At 44.5% G+C, this 26,450-nt stretch overlaps 1 long non-coding RNA gene across 2 annotated transcripts in view; it reads right to left on the reverse strand.

The window, feature by feature from the left end:
• LOC126470224 (uncharacterized) overlaps positions 1-18,372 on the reverse strand; it is a 65,732-nt gene extending 47,360 nt beyond the window's left edge. The window contains exons 1-2 of one of the 2 annotated variants that reach the window (XR_007586154.1): positions 18,313-18,371; positions 18,021-18,167 (exon numbers count right to left, since the gene is read on the reverse strand). This is a non-coding gene — a long non-coding RNA (uncharacterized LOC126470224). Of the gene's footprint in view, positions 1-18,020; positions 18,168-18,312 lie in introns of both variants that reach the window. The other variant, XR_007586155.1, reaches the window with a different exon arrangement.
• Between the last annotated feature and the right edge of the window lie 8,078 nt (positions 18,373-26,450).

The raw sequence follows: 26,450 nt of genomic DNA on the forward strand, positions 1-26,450 counted from the left end.
ACCGGTGTCTTTGGCGCTTCATTGTATATTCCTGTCGGAGCCTTGGAAACAACTATTGAATTTTTCTCTTACAATTAGTTGCTCAGCTCTTCCGTTAGTCCAGGTTCTCAGCCAGAACCCATGGTAGTCTTGTTGGCGAGATGTCTCTCACTGACCGCTACGGTCGCAGGTTCGAATCCTGCCTCGGGCATGGATGTGTGTGATGTCCTTAGGTTAGTTAGGTTTAATTAGTTCTAAGTTCTAGGCGACTGATGACCTCAGAAGTTAAGTCGCATAGTGCTCAGAACCATTTGAACCATTTTGTCTCTCACTGCATTGTACGAACCATCATTTGCACGTTAACTCTAGCACACATCTCTGATATCAGTGTATGCCCGTTACCCTCGTAAGTGCGACTTAGTTAAGCTCTCACGATCTGATACTACACCGTCATTTACATCTGCATTCATACCGTGTAAACGACTGGGAAGTGCTCGGCAGAGGGTACTTCCCATTTACGCCACATATTAGCGTTTCTTCCCGCTCTATTCACGTATGGAGCGTTGAAAACATAATTGCTTAAAAGCCTCTGTGTACGTTGTAATTAATGTTCTCGACACGGTTCCTACGGTAGCGACAGGTAGGAAGGTGTAATATTTTTCTATATTCCTAATTTAATACTGGTTATCGAAATTTGATAACTAGGATTCCACGGAATATTTGAAGTCTATCTTCAACCTTCTGCTAGTTCACATCTTCCAACATTGAACTCGACACGTCCCGAGCACCTGAAAGACGAGGCGTAGTATTTAGTCAGTTAATTGTTGCACCACGCCTCTCAGTTATGACAACGCAGGAATTACTTTTATTTCTATAATACGAGATTTAATGACGTCACAGCTATATACTTCAAACGTTCCAGTATTTATACCCTTATTTAGATACGACAGTGCATTTTAATGATTAATGTCGTAGTGATTCGTTAATAAGGAATTGTGGAGTGGCTCGCACGGCATGCTGAAAGCGCAGCATGCTAAGGAACAAGGCTTGCAACGCGGCTCGTCAATCCTTGTTAAGGCATGACGAAGGTTCTCAATGCTTGTCATTCGTTATTATACTATATTGTTAGTTTCCCTTGAATCGCTCATCCATTCGCAGTGTACAATTATAGCGCGCAGTGCGATTATTGTTCCCATCTCTTCTTAGAGGCGAATTACTTGTTTTGTTGTATCCATGGCACCGTATTGACTATAGAGAAGGAAATACAGATGTTAGACATTTATGGTATTTAGAACAGAAGTCCTACAGTCACGTAAGTCTGTCGACTGAGTTGTATTTAAATGATAGAGACGGCATACAAAATTACATGCATATGGGTATGAAAGCACATGTGTGCAGCTTATGGAAAGAGACCTTTTACATGTAAATAAGATATGAAGTCCAGAAGAACCTGAAGTGCTCATGAAACACTGAGTGCTGCATTCCAAATTTAGACAGGAAGTAGTTACGAAGACCTCCAATAATGTTATGATATTTCATCTCAAGCTCTTGGATAGTTACATCTGAGCCATTTAGAGAAATCTACTCAACACTTATACGTAGGTAATTAGAGGTGCAGAACAAGAGGTACATTGTTATAATATTTATATTAATCGTATAGTTCCAGCAATATAATTATTTTTTTAACTCAAAGCTATTCACATACTCACTAATATTTAACAGTCACATTTGTTTCTTAGCCACGTAAAATTTTATTTTGTTCAGGATCTTTGATGATAGTGTCAAAAAAGAAATTGTGATTATCCGATACATAATATATCCGGGAAGTCAGTTTATTCACAATTATGTACAGTGCATAATTCGTCCTCGATATTTAACGAAATTTTGCAGAAATACTCATACCAAAGATATCGAATTCATCGTTTCCCTTTAACGCCAAAGAAAAGTGTTTACAAGCAGCTCCTCGTAGCACTGATTTTTCTTCTTCTTGTTGCTCTAATCTTCGTCCTTCATTTTCCATAAACCAGGTGTGAAAGCGTAAAGCGCAAAAAAAGTCTCTCTAAAACTGACGACTGATCGTAAATGAAAAAAATCACAGCGGGCAATTATCACACTGAAATTCAGTGAATATCTGCAGACTACAGAAAGAATTCAACAGGCGCGCTACCTGGAAGCGTAGTGGCCTTCAGGACGACCGAGGGATATATGAATGTGCAGAAAATTGCCAACACTTTAATGTTAGTTTTTCGAATGACTCTCAAGTCTCAAGGAACCTCGTGGTAATCATTTTTCTTGGCGTGCCTTGAATCTTTCCAACTATATTCTTGCTCCGTAGCCAGTACGACGCAGCCACGGACTGTAAATAATCCATAATCCAAAAATCAGAAAAAGAGCTTCGGACGAGATAGTCCACAAAGCTCCAGAGTTTTTGGAGGAAATTTCTTTGTGCTCGCCTCAGTATAGCCTTGCAGTTTTTTGTTCGCAATCTTTAGGGATCAGCCAGAACATTACGAGCACTTGTTTAGTAACTTTTTAGTCCAGCTTTTAAATGCAATAGAGCAGCGATTCTGTATAACAGCTATAAGACCCGAGCTTGGTAGGTTTTCAGAGATTTGTGGCATACGTCACGCAATTTCCGTAAATTACAGGCCGAGGTTTGTGGGCGCGCAGCTGGCGGCCGATAGCGTTCCAAATGTGTTCCATGGGATTTATTTCAGGCGAATCTGGTGGCCAGGATATCGACGTGAGTTCACAGTCATTCTCCCCAAACCACTTCAGCTCGATCCTGACCTTATGACACGGACAGTCACCGCGGTGGAAGATGGCATCGTCATCGCGGGAGACATCAAGTATGAAAGGATGCAGGTGGTCTGCAATAATTTTCACGTAGTTCACAGCTGTTATGATGTCTTCGATTATTACCACAGGTCCCATGGAAGCTCAGGTGAATGTCCCCGTTACATAACACTGGCTTCGCGGACCTGTAGCGTGGAGCATATTTCGAGCAATTCTTCGCCCCAACTGCGTGTCACGTCACGACCATCGACCTGGTGTAACAAGAGTCGTTACTAATCCAACCAGACGACACGTCTTTTTTTGTGTGGAAATCTTATGGGGCTTACCTGCTAAGGTCATCAGTCCCTAAACTTACACACTACTTAACCTAAATTATCCTAAGGACAAACACACACACCCATGCCCGAGGAGGACTCGAACCTCCGCCGGGACCAGCCACACAGTCCATGACTGCAGCGACTTAAGACGACACGTTTCCATTCATCTACGGTCTAATCTCGACAACGCTGCGCCAGCTGTTGTCATAATTGCCAATGTCCTTAGGTCAAGACGGGAACACGTCTGTGTCGTCTGCTGTGAAGCCACATCTTCAACAATGTGCGATGAGTAGTGTGCTCCGCAGCAATTGCGTCTACACCAGCACTGTACGCTGTCGTCACTTCTCCCCGCCCATCTTGCTCTACAGAGCGTGCAAGCCTCCGACATCACGCTCTCTGATATGACTTGGACATCCAATACCTCGTCGCCTACTCATGGTTTCACATCCTTTCAACCACTTTCCACCCACGCCCAAGACAGTAGCATTCGAACAGTTGACCAGATTCGCCGTTACCGAAAATCTCTTCTACAGGCGCCTGGCCGTAACAATTTGTCCTTTGTCAATATCAGTGGATTTTCCCATTTGTGGCCCGTATCGTCGTAAGAATGATTTACCAATTGTCTACGGCCCACGTGAAAGACAAGCCGTAGCGCGTACGTCACAGCACGTGACGCAGGTCTTACGAGTGCCAGCAGCCGTCTCCGGCGGGGAGCGAGTAACTGTTTCAGACAAGTTTAATAATTCTTGACTGCCCGTTCAAATGTATACAAGTTCTCGACAGCACACGACAAAGTTAAGGCCTTTAGTGGGTACCTTTTAAATTACTTATTGTTTTTCCGTAGGCCTTGGACGGAGCCGAGCGTTCACTAAGTGCGGCGGAGAAGCCGACTAGTTTGACGCCACAAGTTCGTAGCGAGGCTCGTATTTCTCGTGGGTCACGGCTTACAATTCAGGACCCGCCAGACTTCACGCGGGCAATATGTACAGGCCACGTGCGGGTCACGGGTAGGCTTTCTCTGCTTTGCTTGTGGCTTCCCGGAAGTACTCGGTACAGCGCGACATTTCATTTAGCCATACAGGGTGGTCCATTGATCGTGACCGGGCCAAATATCTCACGAAATAAGCATCAAACGAAAAAACTACAAAGAACGAAACTTGTCTAGATTGAAGGGGCAAACCAGATGGCGCTATGGTTGGCCCGCTAGATGGCGCTGCCATAGGTCAAACGGATATCAGCTGAGCTTTTTAAAATAGAAACCTCCATTTTTTATAACATGTTCGAGTAGTAGGTAAATAAATATGAATGTTATAGTTGGATCACTTTTTTCGCTTTGTGATAGATGGCACTGTAATAGTCACAAACATATGGCTCACAATTTTAACGAACAGTTGGTAACAGGTAGGTTTTTTAAATTAAAATACAGAACGTAGGTACGTTTGAACATTTTATTTCGGTTGTTCCAATGTGATACATGTACCTGTGTGATCTTCTTCTGAGAACGCATGCTGTTACAGCGTGATTACCTGTAAATACCACATTAATGCAATAAATACTCAAAATGATGTCCGCCAACCTCACTGCAATTGGCAATACGTGTAACGACATTCCTCTCAACAGCGAGCAGTTCGTCTTCCGTACTGTTCGCACATGCATTGACAATGCGCTGACGCATGTTGACAGGCGTAGTCGGTGGATCACGATAGCAAATATACTTCAGCTTTCCCCACAGAAAGAAATCCGAGGACGTTAGATCCGGTGAACGTGCGGGCCATGGTATGGTGCTTCGACGACCAATCCATCTGTCATGAAATATGCTATTCAATACCGCTTCAACCGCACGCGAGCTATGTGCCGGACATCCATCATGTTGGAAGTACATCGCCATTCTGTCATGCAGTGAAACATCTTGTAGTAACATCGGTAAAACGTTGCGTAGGAAATCAGCATACATTGCACCATTTAGATTGCAATCTATAAAATGGGGACCAATTATCCTTCCTCCCACAATGCCGCACCATACAGTAACCCGCCAAGGTTGCTGATGTTCCACTTGTCACAGCCATCGTGGATTTTCCGTTGGTCAGTAGTGCATATTATGCCGGTTTACGTTACCGCTGTCGTTGTATGACGCCTCGTCGCTAAATAGAACGCGTGCAAAAAATCTGTCATCGTCCCGTAATTTCTCTTGTGCCCAGTGGCAGAACTGTACACGACGTTCAAAGCCGTCGCCATGCAATTCCTGGTGCGTAGAAATATGGTATGGGTGCAATCTATGTTGATGTAGCATTCTCCACACCGACGTTTATGAGATTCCCGAGTCTCGCGCAATTTGTCTACTACTGATGTGCGGATTATGGCTCTGAGCACTATGGGACTCAACTGCTGAGGTCATTAGTCCTCTAGAACTTAGAACTAGTTAAACCTAACTAACCTAAGGACATCATAAACACCCATGCCCGAGGCAGGATTCGAACCTGCGACCGTAGCGGTCTTGCGGTTCCAGACTGCAGCGCCTTTAACCGCACGGCCACTTCGGCCGGCATGTGCGGATTAGCCGGGCCAGTAGCTAAAACACCTACTTGGGCATCATCATTTGTTGCAGATCGTGGTTGACGTTTCACATGTGGCTGAACACTTCCTGCTTCCTTAAATAACGTAACTATCCGGCGAACGGTCCGGACACTTGGATGATGTCGTCCGGGATACCAAGCAGCATACATAGCACACGCCCGTTTGGCATTCTGATCACAGTAGCCATACATCAACACGATATCGACCTCTTCCGCAATCAGTAAACGGTCCGTTTTAACACGGGTAATGTATCACGAAGCAAATACCGTCCGCAATGGCGGAATGTTACGTGATACCACGTACTTATACGTTTGTGACAATTACAGGGCCATCTATCACAAAGCGAAAAAAGTGGTCCAACTAAAACATTCATATTTCTTTACGTACTACACGAATATGTAAATAAAATGGGGGTTCCTATTTAAAAAATCGCAGTTGATATCCGTTTAACCTATGGCAGCGCCATCTAGCAGGCCAACCATAGCGCCATCTGGTTTCCCCCTTCAAGCTAGACGAGTTTCGTTCTTTGTAGTTTTTTCGTTTGATGCTAATTTGGTGATATATTTGGCCCGGTCACTATCAATGGACCACTCTGTATGAATGCGTGGTATCTACTCTTTCGGAGGTGTCCGAAGAACAGACACCAAGCATTCATATAATTGATTCACCTAGACGGACAATGGATGTACCTTCTTTAGCGCGGATGCACAAGTACATCCGACCTCCTGTGGGAATCTCAGAGTAACATGCATGGGAGCCGGCCGGAGTGGCCATGCGGTTCTGGGCGCTACAGTCTGTAACCGAGCGACCGCTACGGTCACAGGTTCGAATCCTGCCTCGGGCATGGATGTGTGTGCTGTCGTTAGGTTACTTAGGTTTAATTAGTTCTAAGTTCTAGGCGACTGATGACCTCAGAAGTTAAGTCGCATAGTGCTCAGAGCCATTTGAACCAATAAGCATGAAGGAAACGGACAGGGACTGCGGATAGGTGGCACTCAGTGGGAATTTGGGTCGGCCGTGAGGCGTTCCGAGATGGTCCAGTTGTGATGAACACTGTGTCCTACGTGATGCAGTGGTAACGCACCTGCTTAGTCAGCAGGATCTCCCAGGTTCGAATTCTGGTCCGCAATATCGACACATATTTTCACTGTCGCCGCTGATTCCGCGTAATGTCCCAATGAAGCTGACAGCAGTAATCCCTTCCCATTCCTTTTCTTTCTCCCCATCGACCTCCAATTTATATTCAACTTCATTTAGTACTGCGGCGTGGCATTTTTCGGTCGGCACAAATCTCTTCAATTCGGCAGAATTGTGTTGTCAGCACCGTTTGCCCTTCGCTATTTGTCCGTGGTATGAAGGACACAGGTTCAGTGGGTGTTTGCACAAAAGAGGCAGTCTAGCGATCTATCGCCACAAGCCTTTAAAAATGAATGGAAATAACAGAAGAGAGGAATGAGAATTCTCAATATCTGTCATACAGCCTCATAAGTCATGAGTACTTCAAAACTGCTATGAAATGATATTGCAGTACCATGCAGAAGGAACTTAAAAATTTAATCGATAGTGAAAAAGCAAAAAATTACAACAATCGACTGACGGAATTCATTGTTCAGTACATCAAGAAGCACTTAGTTATAAATTTTCAGGCGTGCAGCACGTGAAGAAATCAGAGGCGTGAACAGTAAAATTTATGAAGTCCCATGCATTGTTCCGCTGTCATTTTCAACAGTTTTCGATGGAATCGAACGAAGAATATGGATCCTTCATACACTACTGGCCATTAAAATTGCTACATCACGAAGATGACGTGCGACAGACGCGAAATTTAACCGACAGGAAGAAGATGCTATGATATGCAAATGATTAGCTTTTCAGAGCATTCACACAAGGTTGGCGCCGGTGGCGACACCTACAACGTGCTGACATGAGGAAGGTTTCCAACCGATTTCTCATACACAAACAGCAGTTTACCGGCGTTGCCTGGTGAAACGTTGTCATGCCTCGTGTAAGGAGGAGATATACGTACCATCACGTTTCCGACTCTGATAAAGGTCGGTTTGTAGCCTATCGCGATTGCGATTTATCGTATCGCGACACTGCTGCTCGCGTTGGTCGAGAGCCAATGACTGTTAGCAGAATATGGAATCGGTGGGTTCAGGAGGGTAATACGGAACGCCGTGCTGGATCCCAGCGGCCTCGTATCACTAGCAGTCGAGATGACAGGCATCTTATCCGCATGGCTGTAACGGATCGTGCAGCCACGTCTCGATCCCAGAGTCAACAGATGGGGACGTTTGCAAGACAACAACCATCTGCACGAACAGTTCGACGACGTTTTCAGCATCATGGACTTTCAGCTCGGAGACCATGGCTGCGGTTACACTTGGCGCTGCATCACAGACAGGAGCGCCTGCGATGGTGTACTCAACGACGAACCTGGATGCACGAATGGCAAAACGTCATTTTTTCGGATGAATTCAGGTTCTGTTTACAGCATCATGATGGTCGCATCCGTGTTTGGCGACATCGCGGTTAGCGAAACATTGGAAGCGTGTATTCGCCATCGCCATACTGGCGTATCACCCGGCGTGATGGTATCGGGTGCCATTGGTTACACGTATCGGTCACCTCTTGTTCGCATTGACGGCACTTTGAACAGTGGACGTTACATTTCAGATGTGTTACGACCTGTGGCTCTACCCTTCATTCGATCCCTGCGAAACCCTACATTTCAGCAGGATAATGCACGGCCGCATGTTGCAGGTCCTGTACGGGCCTTTTTGGATACAGAAAATGTTAGACTGCTGCCCTGGCCAGCGCATTCTCCAGATCTCTCACCAACTGAAAACGTCTTGTCAATGGTGGCCGAGCACCTGGCTCGTCACAATACGCCAGTCACTACTCTTGATGAACTGTGGTATCGTGTTGAAGCTGCATGGGCAGCTGTTCCTATACACGCCATCTAAGCTCTGTTTGACACAATGCCCAGGCGTATCAAGGCCTTTATTAGGGCCAAAGGTGGTTGTTCTGGGTACTGATTTCTCAGGATCTATGCAGCCAAATTGCGTGAAAATGTAATCACATGTCAGTTCTAGTATAATATATTTGTCCAATGAATACCCGTTGATCATCTTCATTTCTTCTTGGTGTAGCAATTTTAATGGCCAGTAGTGCATATTATTGCTAAGTACGTTGGTTAGGCAAGGCGCATGCCCAGAACAATTTTTCGATTTAGAGGTCTGTATCATTGGATTTATGAAGGATAAAGCACTCTAGGAACGAACACCAGAACATCTGCAATGGATTGCATATATCATATTTGAAGTGAACTTGACTCCACACTGCCCGCAATTAGAGATCCCAAGGAGTGAAACAACTATTTCTGATTTGATGGGTCTCGGCGCTCGGGCTTGGGCACAGCTCACCTACCGAAATCTTGGCCACCCTTGGCTTACGTGCTTTCCTTACTGCGTCACGCGCTCGCAGTGATACCAGACGGCATTGGCTCATCAGTGCATGTGGCTATACACTTACTTCAAAGCTGATTATTCCACTCTTCAAGGATTCTGCTTGAAACAAATATAAGGGGTTAGCATCCCTTCGACGACGTCGTAAATAGAGATGGAGCACAATCCGTAAATGGAAGAAGGATAGGGAGGAATTTGGCCATGTCCATTCCATAGGAACTATCCTGGCATTTTCTTAAGGGGAGACTCCACGCCAAAACGTCAATATTTTTTAAAAAAAATTTAACAGGTACTTCATATCTTTGTAGTGTTTAGTCTTAGATGCGAAAACTATTTGGAAATTTTGGTTCAAAAAAATGGCTCTGAGCACTATGGGACTTAACATCTATGGTCATCAGTCGCCTAGAACTTAGAACTAATTAAACCTAACTAACCTAAGGACATCACACGACACCCAGCCATCACGAGGCAGAGAAAATCCCTGACCCCGCCGGAAATCGAACCCGGGAACCCGGGCGCGGGAAGCGAGAACGCTACCGCACGACCACGAGATGCGGGCGGAAATTTTGGAATTACATTTACTAGATGAAGTACAAATGCCTCACAGAGATTGTGTTCATACTCCTCTTAGTACAGATGTTGTGGTCAAGAACGTAGGTATCAGAGACTTCCATCTGATTCAGTACTGGCAAGACGCACTGATGGCAAAACATAACATGCATATGAAAGTTTAGAAAGGGGCATTTGGTCCAAGTGGCCCAAAGAATTTTTTGTGTCTAAAAAGAAGATATTTTTGGGTCTTGTGGATGCTGCTTCAGTTCAGTTCAGTTTGAAAGGTGAAAAGAGCAGGAGTTCCATCACTCCTTTATCATCCTCCCAGAAGAAGATCTGCTAATCTAGAGATCAACGGAGCAGTCCACATGATACTTCCCGCAGAAGGCAAAATTCTAAAAATAGGCTATCCTAGTGTTGATATTGCAAGAATAAGAAGCCTGACAGGAACAGAGTGGGAAAATGCATGGTATTGGTGAAGTTTAATGGGTATGTATCTGGTTCCACCATTCACTTTTTAATAAAATTTTAAAATCAATTTTCCCATAAGTTTTTTTTTCTAAGTTCAAAACCATCTTTTGTACCCTGAATATTAACCAATCTCTAAGAAAATTTTGCAGGAAGTAGACTTAAGGTATTTGCGTACATGTGCATTAATTTGATCGAAAATGTAGTTTGTCTATTATATTATCACATTTATGTACCGATAATTGAAAATGAACTTAAGTCTGAAATTTTTTAAAAATACCGAAGGTAAATTAATAATATTTCTCATAAAGTGAATGGGTAAAACTGTTGAACTATGTCTTGTGAGTGTACGTAAAAAATCTGGAATGCGAAAATTGAGATCTGAGTAACAAACGTTGATTTTTAAGGAAACCACTAATATCGTATTATAAATTCAAAACTCAAAAACCAATGAAGGTCTGGCCTTCAAAACTTGAGTGTTGCTACTTCTTTGCGCAATAGACACGATTTTAAAATTTGGTTGACATCGCCAAAGTAGAAGAAAAGTAAAATTTTGGTTGGAGTCTCCCCTTAAGCCAATTACGGATTTTCATTTTTTAATTTATTTACTGCTATTTAATGAGACGTGTCCTCTTGAATCTCTATTGCAGTGGCACTTCATTACAATCCTTTATTGTTGAAACTACATTTAAGATTGACTGCAGTAAAACAAAATGCTTAATGTGGTGTCACCGCCAGACACCACACTTGCTAGGTGGTAGCCTTTAAATCGGCCGCGGTCCGTTAGTGTACGTCGGACCCGCGTGTCGCCACTATCAGTGATTGCAGACCGAGCGCCGCCACACAGCAGGTCTAGAGAGACTTCCTAGCACTCGCCCCAGTTGTACAACCGACTTTGCTAGCGATGGTTCACTGACAAAATACGCTCTCATTTGCCGAGACGATAGTTAGCATAGCCTTCAGTTACGTCATTTGCTACGACCTAGCAAGGCGCCATTACCAGTTACTTTTGATACTGAATCATGTACAGTCAAAAGCGACGCTCATCATTAATGGATTAAAGTTAAGTATTCCACCAGCTACGTCCGTTTTTCTAAATTCTAATTTCCTTGACCTGTTCCAGACCTCACGCCAGCCTGCGTGAGCTAAAACGCGTGCCTTTCGGCTTCCTCTAGTAAACCGGTGTTGGCTCTCCTGCCAACCCACAACACTTAACATAACATAATGGGCAAAGTAAAATGAAATGAAAAGAAGCTGGAATAAACCCACCACCATTTACAGATAAGAAACTACACCCTATGTATGCCCTACCATTTTATTTCTCTTCTACATACGTTCAGAATTTCCTGACTGTGTTGAAAGGACTTCGACTCTAGCTAACCCCTTTCGTGCATCCTAGCCTAAGTAGCTACTTCATATCTGATCAACTCGGTACCCTATTGTTGTTAAGAGACACAGCTCGAATCTTCTTAAGTCCGTGCAGGTTGCCATTATTCTAATTCTACCACTAAATTCTGCACCCTGCCCATAACATCAATGTAGAAACAACCAAATTCGTAATAATAGCATTTAATAATAAACTAACATAAATTGCTGGCAAGAGATCAAGTAAGGAAGTTGCAGAGCTCTATTTCCATTCCCCTGCGAACTGTTACGCCGCTGATGACTATAGCCCTTGGGCTCTTAAAACGTGTTGAAATCTACTGGGAGAACTTGCTCTTAAACGTTGACCGTTAGTGAGCAAACTAGTAACACTGACTCAAAAGTTGCGACCATTCAACAGTCACATATCGCTGACTGTCATATTCCAGTTTTACACAGATATTGCTGGTAGATTACGTAACCACTAATGAGATGTACCACGCCCTGATGCGGTTTAAAGAGTTTCAGTTGTGTTATTTCCCTCTTATACCATAACCTCTTCTAGTTTTTGTAAGCTCGTCTAACTCGCGACTTTAAGCTGCTCCGTCCATGAATTTGGAACCTGTAATTTCACATGCCCTGTTTAGGTGTTCTTCTCGTAGCCTGTACGACGCAGCACAGTTACGTCGACTCCTCAAACTTCAAAAATCACAGACATGGCTTCATCCGGTGTAGTTCTAAAAGCTCCGAAGCGTCTTAGGAGTACACTTCGTTGCGCTCGCGTAATAGTGGTCCCATAGCTTTTCAGTCGAAATAGATGTGCCCGTTAATTTGCTACAAAGCTGATTAATTCATTGGAGATGGCGCTATCATACACATTTACAACTTTCAGCTGTATTTTGTAGTCTACAATGATTGCACGGGCTATCATGTGCATACATTTGACTTCATTCTGAGAAACCGTGGCTATATGTGCTGAAAAATTTTACGCGCGAAAATATAAGAAAATAATAACTTAAACTTATTTTTCATTACATCTGTAGTTTTGTTTTCATTGAACCTAGTGTTAAGGCTCTATAAAATCGGTGAGTCATGTGTGATTAGTTTGGATGTAGCAGAAGATTAGTTAAATCGGGAATATTCTACGACAATTATAGATTATGGTTTCATTGTGGCGCTTGCAGCAGAGAAGAAAATGGGGTGACCAGTGAGACTCTTCCATGGATTTGTAGATTATGCCAGAATGAGCGGAAAATCAAGACACAGGAGGCAAAGATTTGTGGCCTTCAGGCAGAGATGGAAAACGTGAAATTCGAATTATGATAGTTGAAAGTGTAAATGAAAAGGGCTGCTGGGAAAAGGTGCCAAGTAAAGGGCACACAGAGGAAAATTTTGTTAGCAAATTTGAAATATAGTTAAGCAATACGATTCGCTTCCTACCAGAATCAGAGAAGGAAGACCTTCAGCGGATGAGAACATGTAAACATCATCAGGGACTGAATAAACAGCCCTCAGCAGCAATATTAGCAATGTGTTTTTTAAATTGAAAAAGTGTTACTTACAAGTGAAATTGCGCAAAACCATGTGTTTAATTGTAATTAATCGCAAAATATAGTCTCTAAATATTTTCGCATAACAATATTACTTTTATCGATTAGCTGGTTTGATAACATCTACATCTACATCTACATTTATACTCTGCAAGCCACCCAACGGTGTGTGGCGGAGGGCACTTTACGTGCCACTGTCATTACCTCCCTTTCCCGTTACAGTCGCGTATGGTTCGCGGGAAGAATGACTGTCTGAAAGCCTCCGTGCGCGCTCTAATTTCTCTAATTTTACATTCGTGATCTCCTCGGGAGGTATAAGTAGGGGGAAGCAATATATTCGATACCTCATCCAGAAACGCACTCTCTCGAAACCTGGCGAGCAAGCTACACCGCGATGCAGAGCGCCTCTCTCGCAGAGTCTGCCACTTGAGTTTGTTAAACATCTCCGTAACGCTATCACGGTTACCAAATAACCCTGTGACGAAACGCGCCGCTCTTCTTTGGATCTTCTCTATCTCCTACGTCAACCCGATCTGGTACGGATCCCACACAGATGAGCAATACTCAAGTATAGGTCGAACGAGTGTTTTGTAAGCCACCTCCTTTGTTGATGGACTACATTTTCTAAGCACTCTCCCAATGAATCTCAACCTGGTCCCCGCCTTACCAACAATTAATTTTATATGATCGTTCCACTTCAAATCGTTCCGCACGCATACTCCCAGATATTTTACAGAAGTAACTGCTACCAGTGTTTGTTCCGCTATCATATAATCATACAATAAAGGATCCTTCTTTCTATGTATTCGCAATACATTACATTTGTCTATGTTAAGGGTCAGTTGCCACTCCCTGCACCAAGTGCCTATCCGCTGCAGATCTTCCTGCATTTCGCTACAATTTTCTAATGCTGCAACTTCTCTGTATACTACAGCATCATCCGCGAAAAGCCGCATGGAACTTCCGACACTATCTACTAGGTCATTTATATATATTGTGAAAAGCAATGGTCCCATAACGCTCCCCTGTGGCACGCCAGAGGTTACTTTAACGTCTGTAGACGTCTCTCCATTGATAACAACATGCTGTGTCCTGTTTGCTAAAAACTCTTCAATCCAGCCACACAGCTGGTCTGATATTCCGTAAGCTCTTACTTTGTGTATCAGGCGACAGTGCGGAACTGTATCGAATGCCTTCCGGAAGTCAAGAAATATGGCATCTACCTGGGAGCCTGTATCTAATATTTTCTGGGTCTCATGAACAAATAAAGCGAGTTGGGTCTCACACGATCGCTGTTTCCGGAACCCATGTTGATTCCTACATAGCAGATTCTGGGTTTCCAAAAACGACATGATACTCGAGCAAAAAACATGTTCTAAAATTCTACAACAGATCGACGTCAGAGATATAGGTTTATAGTTTTGCGCATCTGCTCGACGACCCTTCCTGAAGACTGGGACTACCTGTGCTCTTTTCCAATCATTTGGAACCTTCCGTTCCTCTAGAGACTTGCGGTACACGGCTGTTAGAAGAGCGGCAAGTTCTTTCGCGTACTCTGTGTAGAATCGAATTGGTATCCCGTCAGGTCCAGTGGACTTTCCTCTGTTGAGTGATTCCAGTTGCTTTTCTATTCCTTGGACACTTATTTCGATGTCAGCCATTTTTTCGTTTGTGCGAGGATTTAGAGAAGGAACTGCAGTGCGGTCTTCCTCTGTGAAACAGCTTTGGAAAAAGGTGTTTAGTATTTCAGCTTTACGCGTGTCATCCTCTGTTTCAATGCCATCATCATCCCGGAGTGTCTGGATATGCTGTTTCGAGCCACTTACTGATTTAGCGTAAGACCAGAACTTCCTAGGATTTTCTGTCAAGTCGGTACATAGAATTTTACTTTCGAATTCACTGAACGCTTCACGCATAGCCCTCCTTACGCTAACTTTGACATCGTTTAGCTTCTGTTTGTCTGAGAGGTTTTGGCTGCGTTTAAACTTCCTGAAATGAGTTTTGACTTACATAAGAAACAATTGTTTGCATAACAGGCGGACCTAAAACCCAATAATTTGGTCTGCAAACACAGTTAGTACAAGAGCTTCATAACCAAATCATGATAATTCATCGCCTAGCCAGGCATTTCAAAGCCCGCTCAACAATAAATACAGGAACATCTCAGTAGAACGTCAGAACACAATCATCAACACATAGCGCAATAAAAACTGTCTCGCTCACAATGTAATTCCAGATCACATAAAAATCTCCGTAACAGTATGTTATTTGCTGCAAGAAAAGTAAAAAGGAAGGTGAAGATGATGTAATTAAAACAAGAAATTAGGGAACCATGTACTAAAACACAGCTGCTCCACATTGAACTTCCAAAACACGTCTATAATTGGATAATAAAATTAAAATATCGGCTCATTTCATGGAAATTACAGAAAGTGTAGAGGCATACACACAAGAGGTAATGCAAGCAAAGCAGGAGAAACAAAGCAAAAAAAAAAAATGACCCACTGACACACAAAACAGCAAGTTTCAGATGGACGTTCCACAGACTAAACAGAATACCGATAACAGAACTACACACAGGAGTTAAATTCAATAAAAGAAAGAACGATGTAGAATTGTTATGATACCCATATGATAGAGAAACTAAACCAAAATATATGTTCAAATGGTTCAAATTGCTCTGAGCACTATGGGACTTAACTTCTAAGGTCATCAGTCCCCCAGAAATTAGAACTACTTAAACCTAACTAACCTAAGGACATCACACACATCAATGCCCGTGGCAGGATTCGAACCTGCGACCATAGCGATCGCGCGGTGCCAGACTGTAGCGCCTAGAACCGCTCGGCCACCGCGGCCGGCAAAATATATGCAAATGGAAAGAGAATGAACAACACACACACACACACACACACACACACAAAAGCTATAATAACAAAATAGTTCACAGTATAGGCAACATTTTACAGAAACAGGGACTTTCATTAGGATACGGAACAGACAACGCAACATATAAAGAACTCAGCACATAGGAAACACTTACAGATAAATTCGACAGATCAGGCATGCATGAACTTATATACATCCCCTGTCAGTCAGTATACATGCATAAACTTTAAAGCAACATATTCAGAACACCTCAGAGCTCTAAAAAGTGACAGCTACTTTAGCACATTTGTTGATCACTTAATAGCCTATAACCATCAACCAACTAAAATAGAAACAGATTTAATAATCATGGGTACAAAGAGAAGCAGAACGTACCAGCAATACGTGAAACGTTTTCCTACATGAAATGTTCAAAATTATGTCTTAGGCAGTGTAAGGCGTTTAGGCCTACTACTCGCGGCTGGGAGAGGTCTAGGAGGATGAGGACAACATCAGCTGGAGGAGGAACTTCTTCGTGCAGTGTAAGAATCAGCTGTGGCAAGTACTGTTGACAACACGACTGTCTGGGGAGTGCTACATGAGAACCTGCTGTATCCGTACCATGTACAGCTTGTGCAGGAACTATCACCAACTGATTTTCTTGTATGGGTACACTTCTGTGAATGGTACATTCGACAATGTGTCAGCCCTCACTTTAGTACAAATGTTCTATTCACGGATGATGCTTCGTTTCAACATGATCAGATAGTGAATTTTCATAATCAGCACGTATAGACTGCCGAGAATCCTCCCGAAATTGTACAGTCACTGCCCAACAAATATTTTCTGTTAACATTTGGACCGGTATTGTTGGTGAATGCTCAACGGGGAACCTTACCATCGTTTCTTAGAGAATATTTTGCTTACTTCGCTAGAACATATGCCTTTACAAGTGCGACAAATCATGTATTTCTTGCACGATGGCGCTCCTCCCCATTTCAGTGTTAATGTTGGTACGCTTCTAAATGGCAGATTCCGTGACAGGCAGAGGTGGACCGACTCCTTGGCGTCAAAGCTCTCCGGACCTAGACTCACTCATCGCATCAGGGATTCAGTGTGACGACGGGTTGATACATGAATCTTTGTTAACACAGGGCATTTCGAACACGTCTTTTACGAAAGTGTTTCATACTGTTCTTTCTCTGTGTGTTCCCCACGATTAATGTATTGAAGAGTTGTAGAAACTGAGCTCTTGCATGGAAATAAAGCGTTTCCAGTTCCATGTCCATATAATATATTGCCTTCCTCTACGTATAAGGAATGGTTCCAGAAAGTTTTGCCATACCTTTTGGATACATCGTGTGTAACGTCAGGAGCTCCATGAATCTGTTCGCAGTTGATATGTGTAACAAAATAACAACGTCAGAAAATTGTAGAAAACACATAAAGAGTTGTAGATGATTGAGATTAAGTATAAGGGCTGTCGGCTGATATTCAACATAAATAAATTTGACGAGTTGCGCATAAATAAGAATGAATCTCATTACTCTTCGATTACTCTGTCGGTGATCAACTCTAACATGTCCAACTATAATCGTCCAAAAGCACATCAAAGTCAAAAGCCACATCAAACGAGTAGATTTCAAAGACGCTAAAAGACACTAATCGGATTACTTCTAAGAAGTCGCAGTTCACTCACAACCGAAGTAAATTACAAAACGCTCAGTCGACCGAATCTTGAGTATTGCTCGCTAGAAGTAATAAAGGATACGGTTAAATCCCAATAAGAGCTACACGTATCGTGACGGATGCACTTAGTAAGCGCTAGAGCGCAATGGAGATGCACATCAAATTACCGTGACAGCTGCTACAAGAAAGGCTCTATGCATCAAGCAAAGGTAAGCTGTTACATTTTCAAGAAGAGTCAGCCAGCATATTTCTCTTCTGTGTACATGTCTCGGACCATTACGAGAAAATTAGAAAAATTCGATCTCATACAGAGTTTTTCTGATAGTCATTCTTCCTAAGCACAATTCGTGATTTGATCAGAAGGGTAGGACAATCATATTGACACGTGAAGCACCTACCGTCACACACTGAAAGCTGTATTGTGGAGTATAGATGTAGATGTCGATTACAAGAAACTTGGAAAGATGGTCAGGCGCCACTTGTCACTTATTTGGCAGTTCAAATTTCTCCTGGATATCACTCGGAGATAGGCGTAAAGCCCACCACTAGTTCGGAAAAAATGGAAAATAAATACTCGTATTACGCCGCTTCAGTCGATATTATTTTATCAAAACTGACCTATATTAACGTATTCATGCTACTGAGTACCAACTTTTATATTTATTTACCTATTTTTAGCATGGAACTTACCAACATTTCTACGTTAAATTAGGACCTGTTAACGTTAAAGTAGTGATCATAGAGACTCGTTGCAATAGACTATAAGTTTGGGAAAAAGGCTATCACTTATATTGTAGCAGCTCTGACCCACAACTGTACTGTGAAGTCAGCGACGTGTGGATACAGTGATTCAGCCTCTCCGAAGGCCACTTGTTTCCGTCGGCGACGCGGTTGCGCAACCTCACGTGAATGCGACTCATGGCTGGCGCTGAGCTATCGCCCACAAGTCCCAACACGCCTCGCAGCAGCCGAGCAAAGCACTGAGGTGCGTGCGACGGACAAGTTATCTGCTTGAAATCCATTCGGCGTATAGCTAATCTTGCTATCGCGGAGCAAAGTGTCGTCGTGCAACGAACAGAACTTTTATTCCGTAGAAACTGGGTACTTATCCCAGCCCAGACGTTGTGCTTTTTCTTTGCTGTGTTTCTACCTGTATCATCAGCTGAGGCTTCTCTGGAACAACTTAACTGAAATCCAAATCAGTCAGTAATTGTTACATATTAGAGTATTACGTTATATAGTCTGAAACAACAATATTTTGTTTGTATTTGACTGAAATTTAGTTCATATACAAGAGTTTTGGAATGAATAAAAAAGCTATTTAAAACATTTGATGCCCTGTACCTAGATCTCAGTATATTTCGGTTAAGATGTGGTACTTGAGAACGCCTCAGTTATAGGATGGTTCCGTAAGGAAGTTCGCTGCCATATTTCCTTTCTGAGTCTTAACCCATAGACGCTATTGCTATGAAAAATGTGCACATAAGTGTTGAGATCCCGTCGACAGAACTACCAACTGTAGCATGTACTCGCTGGTATTTTTCAGTAATTTTATTGGCATATTTGAAAACTAAAGGACGTTGGCGTTTATTTAGATGTTGGCAGCTTGGAAGAAACTTGCACGAATGCAGTGCCTTCTGTTGATTGTTAATGAAGCCATAGAAGTCATTGGTTTGATTCAGTAGTTGTTTGATGGTGGGTACAAGCAAACAACATTCGTTTCGAAAACCGGTGCTCCCTTCAGATGCGAAATGCGTGATTATTTCGATTTTTGTGTGGAGAAAGATCTACATCTGCTCAAATTTATCAGACTTTTTGGCTAGCTGGGCTTACAGTACTGACTGAAAGAACTTTAGGGCTCCCACTGATAGGTTAGGAGTGCACTGCACAAAGGAGAGTGGCAGAGTACTTGTGGAGTGCACATGGTTTTTTTTTTTTAATGGACTTGGCGGTAGTTAGAGGTACTATGATGAACATTCACCACGCGGAATCAGGTCGCGTTCTGAGTAAACACATTACAACTGTAAATTGTAGAAGCATTCGCAACGAAGTTCCCGAATTTAGTGCCCTTCAGGTAAGTTCTCGCGCTCAAATTATTCTTGTAACCGCGAGTTGGCTGAAACTCAAGGTATAAAACTCTGAGATATTTAGCGAGTCAAAATATGTCGGAAAGACTGATTAGGAGCGGGAGTGTCCCTTGCAGCTGATAAAACAGTGTCTCTATGGAGTTCGAAATTGAGTGTGGCAGTGAAGTTATCTGGTCGCATATAACAGGTCTAGGTGCAATCAAGTTAACTGTTGGATGTTATTAGCGGACACCCAATTCCGGCGTGACATACGTGAAATGTATTCGCAGTTGCTTATACGAACAACCATGAGCTCTATAAGGGAACGACGATAACGAAAACTTATGCCAGACCGGGACTCGATCCCGGATTTCCCCCCGTACCCTAACGGTCGCTTCAACCGCTTCGGCTATCCGTGTACGACTCTCGGTCAGAGCCAAAGATCCACATGTCGTCTTTCCTGCGTCACAACCTGCACTCGTACACACATTATGTAATTCCCGTACAGGGGAAGGCATTTTAATGAAAGTCGCTGCCTGGTATCGGTTGATAACTCCGATAATATTTCGTATCTATCCGATGTGATAGTTTTAGAGTCATTCATAGAAAGGTTACAGCCAGAAAATTTTAGTAGAGATTCGTGCGTCTGTAAAAAGATCTGTACGCGAAGCATACAACTTCCACCGTCATCAAACCTTAGCAAAATATCCGGCCGAGAACGCGAACAAATTCTGGTCGTATGCAGAATCGCTAAGCGGGTCTAAGACTGCTGTCCAGTCACTCGTTGACCAGTCTGGTGTGGCAGTAGAAGGTAGCAAACGGAAAGCCGAACTTTTAAATTTCGCTTTTAATTAACCATTCACGCAAGAGAATCGTACAAACGTACGGTCGTTTGACCATCACACAGACCCCGTATGGACGACATAACAATAAGCATCGCTGGCGTAGACGAACAACTGAAAGAGTTGAAAACAAACAAGTCGCCCGGTTCGGATGGATTTCCAGTTCGGTTTTACAAAAAGTACTCTACAGCATTCGCCTCTTACTTAGCTTGCATTTATCGCGAATCGCCCGCCTTGTGCAAAGTCCAAAGTGATCGTAAATAAGCGCAGGTGACTCCTGGATATGACATGTATAAGAAGCGTAAAGAATCGGACCCGCAAAATAACAGACCAATATGCTTGACATCGGTCTGCTGCAGAGTTCTTGAAAGTATTCTCAGTTGAAATACGATAAATTTCCTTGAGATCGAAAACTTTCTGTCCACCAATCAGCGTGATTTAAAAAAGCGTCGCTCGTGCTAAACTTAGCACTTTTCTCATATCATATCCTGCGAACAATGGCTGAAGGGCAAGTGATCCCATATTTCTAATTTTTTCCGGAACTCATTTGACATAGGCCTCACTGTAGATTGTTAACGAAGGAACGAATACATGGAATAAGTTCCCAGATATTTGAGTAACTTGAGGATCTCTTAAGTGGTAGAACGCAGTACGTTGTCCTCGAGGGCGAGTGTTCATCAGAGACAAGTGTATCGTTGGGAGTGCCCCAGTGAAGTCTGATACGATGGTTATTTTCTATTTACACAAATGATCTACAGGACAGGGTGTGCAGTAGTCTGCAGTTGTTTACTGATAGTGCTGTGGTGTACGGAATGTTGTTGTCCATGAGTGACTGTAAGAGGATACAAGAAGACGTAGACAAAATTTCTAATGCAGGAACATGCAAATTAAGGCAGATGAGTAGGAAAACAAAACCCGTAATATTACAATAAAGCGTTGGTGGTGTTCTGGTTGATGCAGTCACGTCGTTTAATATCTGGGCGTGACGTTGCAAAGCGATAGCCGGCCACTGTGGAAGAGCGGTTCTAGGTGCTTCAGTCCGGAAGCGCGCGACTGCTACGGCCGCAGGTTCGAATCCTGCCTTAGGCATGGATGTGTGTGTGATCTCCTTAGGTTAGTTAGGTTTAAGTAGTTCTGAGTTCTAGTGGACTGATGACCTCAGATGTCCCATAGTGCTCAGAGCCATTTGAACCGGACGGCCGAAGTGGCCGTGCGGTTAAAGGCGCTGCAGTCTGGAACCGCAAGACCGCTACGGTCGCAGGTTCGAATCCTGCCTCTGGCATGGATGTTTGTGATGTCCTTAGGTTAGTTAGGTTTAACTAGTTCTAAGTTCTAGGGGACTAATGACCTCAGCAGTTGAGTCCCACAGTGCTCAGAGCCATTTGAACCATTTGAACCAATTTGCAAAGCGATATGAACGAGCATGGGAGGATTGTGGTAGGGTAGGCAGATGGTCGACTTCTGTTTATTGGAAGGATTTTGGGAAAGTGCGCTTCATTCGTGAAGGAGACCGCACATTTAGGACGCTAGTACGACATATGCTCGAGTGTTTGGTCATCGAAGCAGTTCGGAGTAGGCTGCTAGATTTGTTGCCGGTAAATTCGAACAACACACAAATACTGCGGAGATGGTTCGTTATCTCACATGGAAATTCCTGGAGGGAACGCAACGTTCTTTTCGAGGAACACTATTGAGCAAATTTAGGCATCTGGCGTTTGAAGTTGACTGCAGAAAGATTCTACTGCTGCCAAGGCACATTTCACCTGAAGACCACAAAAATAAGACATGAGAAATTAAGTCTCATAAGGAGACATATACAGTCGTCTTTCCGTCGCTCTGTTTGTGAGAGGAGCTATAAGGGAAGTGTCTAGTAGTGGTACAGGATACCATCCGCCACACGTCGTACGGTGGCTTGCGGAGTATGTATGTAGATGCCGATGTAGAACAAAGGATATTCAGTTTTGTTGAGACTTTATAAGTGCCTGTACAATTTCAAAATGATGTGTGGCACCATTAAAATAACGCTTAGAAGAAAAGTACAAAATGACACAATTCAATTTTATTTTATTTATGTCAGTTTCCTGTGGACTAAGGGGGATTGAAAATTAGACTATGAACTCTAGAACACATAGACTAGATCTTTGAGAGCACTCCAGGTAGTAGCAAGAACAGAGAGAATAAAAAATTGAGACCATCCGGAAGTGCGAGGACGTGATGAAAAGTAATGCCTCCGAATTTTCTATGTGAAAAATCACAAAGCTTTTTAAATAATACAAACGTTATTAACATTCTATATCTCTATTCTTCATGTCTGCATATTTATTTCTCGACATAGTCACCCTGGCGACGAACTCATTTCTCACAACGAGACAGGAGTTATACACTTATACGGATATGGTGTCTGTTATTTCGGACATGTCCGAAAGAACAGACACCATTGATGATCTGCAACCGTCTAGAACGAAATTAGAATTATATTAATACCTTCGGCTGCTAACGGGCGTTGATATACATCAACGGGGACAGGTGAAAACATGTGCCCCGGCCGGGATCTCCTGCTTACATGGCAGACGCTCTATCCATCTGAGCCACCAAGGGCACAGAGCATAGCGCGACTGCAGGGACTATCTCGCGCATGCCTCCCGCGAGACTTTTTTTTTTCTTTATTGTGATTTCATTTCCCTGCCTCATATGGGCAGGGGAGGGCTGTCAGCGGCACAATCCGCCACTCTTCAGCCAAGTGACATGACAACTAAAACAAGAATAAAATGATACATCCATAAGGGGATGAAAAAGGGGAACATAAAACAGAGTATGGGGAGAAAATGGAGGTAAAAATACATTGACATGTAGACGTTCATGGGGGACAGTTAAAAAACTCAGTTGGCGATTCTTAAAACACTGAGGAGACACTGAATGCGCATGCACAGGTTAGAAGTTGGCCACAGTATTAAAAACACTCCGAAACAACACACTTAAAACCCACTTGGAGCACACATGAAGAAGAATAAAACTACCAGGTGGGACCTGCCGAGGGAAAGGTCAGAGCGGATGGAAAAGGAGGGGAGAGCATGGGGCAGCTGGGGAAGCAGCGGGATGACGAGAGGAGGGGCAACCGCGGGTTCACGAAGAGGCAGGAGCCACGTGGGGTGGGAGAGGAAATGGGAAGACAGGGCAGGAGGGAGCGCAGAGACACTGAAAGGAGGCACAAGAGATGGAGGGGGAGTAGGAGGGGAAAGCCGCTCAGAAGGAGGGAGGGGAAGGAGAGGGAGCCCTGAGGAGGAGGCAGGAAGATGGGGTTAGAGTTGGTAGGAAGGGTAGATGTCAGGGCGAAGCTCATCGTCCGGGAGGGGTAGACAGTGGAAGTTGTGTTGGGAAAGGAGATGGAGGGTGTGGAGATGGAGAGAGGGAGGGACACAACGGTAAAGGCATGGCAACTGGTTGGGGATGGAGAGGAAGGGAGACACCAGGGGGTGAGGGGGATCAAGGCGGCAGACAATATATAGTATGTGGATGTGTTCAAGGAAAAGGGGAAGGTGGGGGAAGGGGATGAGGTCGTAGAGGATGCGCGTGGGGGACGGAAGGCGGATGCGGTTAGGCGAGGTGGAGTGCATGGCGTTCGAGGATTTGGAGTGCTTTATAGAACCGGGGAGGGGCGGAAATCCAAGCGATGCTGGCATAACAAAGGATGGGGCAGATCATGGATTTGTAGGTGTGAAGGATGGTGGAAGGATTCAAACCCCACGTTTGAGTTTCAGGAGGCGGAGGCGGTTGTGAGCTTTGTTTTGGATGGTAAGGAGATGGGGAGTCCAGGTGAGGTGGCGGTCGAGTGTGAGGCCAAGGTATTTGAGGTTAGGAGTGAGGTGGATAGGATGGCCATAAATGGTGAGGGAGAAATCATGGAGGCGGAAGGAGCAGGTGGTGCGGCCTATGATGATCACCTGGGTCTTGGAGGGATTAACACAGAGGAACCACTGGTTGCACCAAGCGGTGAATTGGTCAAGGTGGGTTTGGAGGGTATGTTGGGACCGTTGAAGGGTAGGATAAAGGGCTAGGAAGGCAGTGTCATCAGCGAACTGGAGAAGATGAACAGGAGGGGTAGGTTTGGGCATAGCAGCCGTGTACAGGAGATAGAGGAGAGGGGAAAGGACAGAACCTTGGGGCACTCCAGCAGAGGGGTAGAAAGTACGGGAGTTGGAATTGTGGATAGTCACATAGGAGGGACGATGGGAGAGGAAGGAAGCAACGAGACGGATGAAGTTGATGGGGAGAGCATAGGTCTGGAGTTTGAAGAGGAGCCCGGGATGCCAAACACAGTCATAGGTGTTCTGGAGATCAAGGGAAACAAAGATAGCGGAGCGACGGGAGTTAAGTTGGAGGGAAAGAAGATTGGTAAGGTTAAGGAGCTGGTCGTCAGCAGAGAAGGAAGGCCGGAAGCCACATTGGGTAAGAGGAAGGAGGCAGTGCTGGTTAAGGTGGCGGTGAATACGGCGAGAGAGGATGGCCTCAAAGACCTTACTGAACATGGAGGTGAGGCAGATTGGACGATAGGAAGAGGTAGCAGAGGAGGGTTTGTTAGGTTTATGGAACAGCAGGACATGGGAAGTCTTCCACAGGTCAGGGTAAAATCCAGTGGAGAGGAGGACATTGTACAGGGTAGCAAGGACAGACAGGAAGGATGGAGGGGATTCCTTGAGGTGACGGTAGGTGACGCCATCATGACCGGGGGCGGTGTTGCGTTTGGAGCGGAGGACGAGTGTGATGTCTTGCGTGGTGATGGGAGTGTTGATGTCTGAGGGGGGTAACTAATCCAAGTACTAGAAACTAGGGGCGAGTGGGGGGACAGAGGTGTCAGTGTGGGCAAGGATGGAGGGAAGAGGGAGCAATCAAAATGGGGATCATCAGGAATGGAGAAGACCTCGGATAGATGGGAAGCCAAATGGTTAGCCTTACTGAGGTTGTCAGGAAAGGGTCGATCGTCATGGAGGATGGGGTAATGCGGGGTGGGATGGCTACCAGCAATTCGGTGGAAGGCTGACCAGTACTTGGAGGAGTTGACAGGGAGGGTGGAGTTGTGTGTGCATGCCTGGCGCCAGTCCCAGCGTTTCTTCGCTGTAAGGAGGTTCCGGATATGTCGCTGTAATTGCTGGTGGTGGGTGAGAGTATCCCGGTAGCGAGAGCGGAGGAAGGAGCGGTAGAGCCTGTGGGATTCACGCAGAAGAAGGATGGCCTGTGGACGAAGCGTAGGGCGGTGAGGGTGGATGAGTTTGGTAGGGACATGAGCCTCCACAGCGTCAGTGATGGTCTTCTGAAGGAAGGAAGAGGCATGGGTGATGTCATCAGGGTGGTGAAAGGTGAGGGGTGGCTTTCGACCTGTAAGGTAATGGATTCCCGGTAGGCATCCCAATTGGCATGGTGGTAGTCATGGACAGACTTTGGAGGGGCAGCTGGGCGGGTGGCTGCAGCGGCGGGACGGGTAGAGGAGATGGTGAGAAGGACAGGGAGATGGTCACTACCGACGGGATCGAGGACATCAACGGCAATGCGACCAAGGAGATTGGGGGAAGCAAGGATAACATTGGGGGTGGAGTTACTTTCAGGATAGGTGTGCTGTGGGAGAGGAACAAGGTCACTATGGAGGGTGGCAAGGAACTGATGCCACCACCGAAGTGTGGCAGGATCACGGCTGTGGATGTTGAGGTCAGCAGCGATCACATAGGTGGAGAAGGTATGGTCAACATGGGAAATGAAGTGAAAGGGGAGAGGAGCTGCAGGGCGGATATAGATAGTGACACAGGTGACGGTGAGGGACGGAAAGAATAGGCTGAGGAGAAGGTGTTCGGTTGGGTCATTGAGGAGGGGTTGTGGCCGGACAGGAAGATGCCTGAGGTGGCCTATAGCGACCCCGCCTCGGGCTAAG

This window comes from Schistocerca serialis, chromosome 3 (genome assembly GCF_023864345.2).
Source record: "Schistocerca serialis cubense isolate TAMUIC-IGC-003099 chromosome 3, iqSchSeri2.2, whole genome shotgun sequence".
NCBI classification, from domain to species: domain Eukaryota; kingdom Metazoa; phylum Arthropoda; class Insecta; order Orthoptera; family Acrididae; genus Schistocerca; species Schistocerca serialis.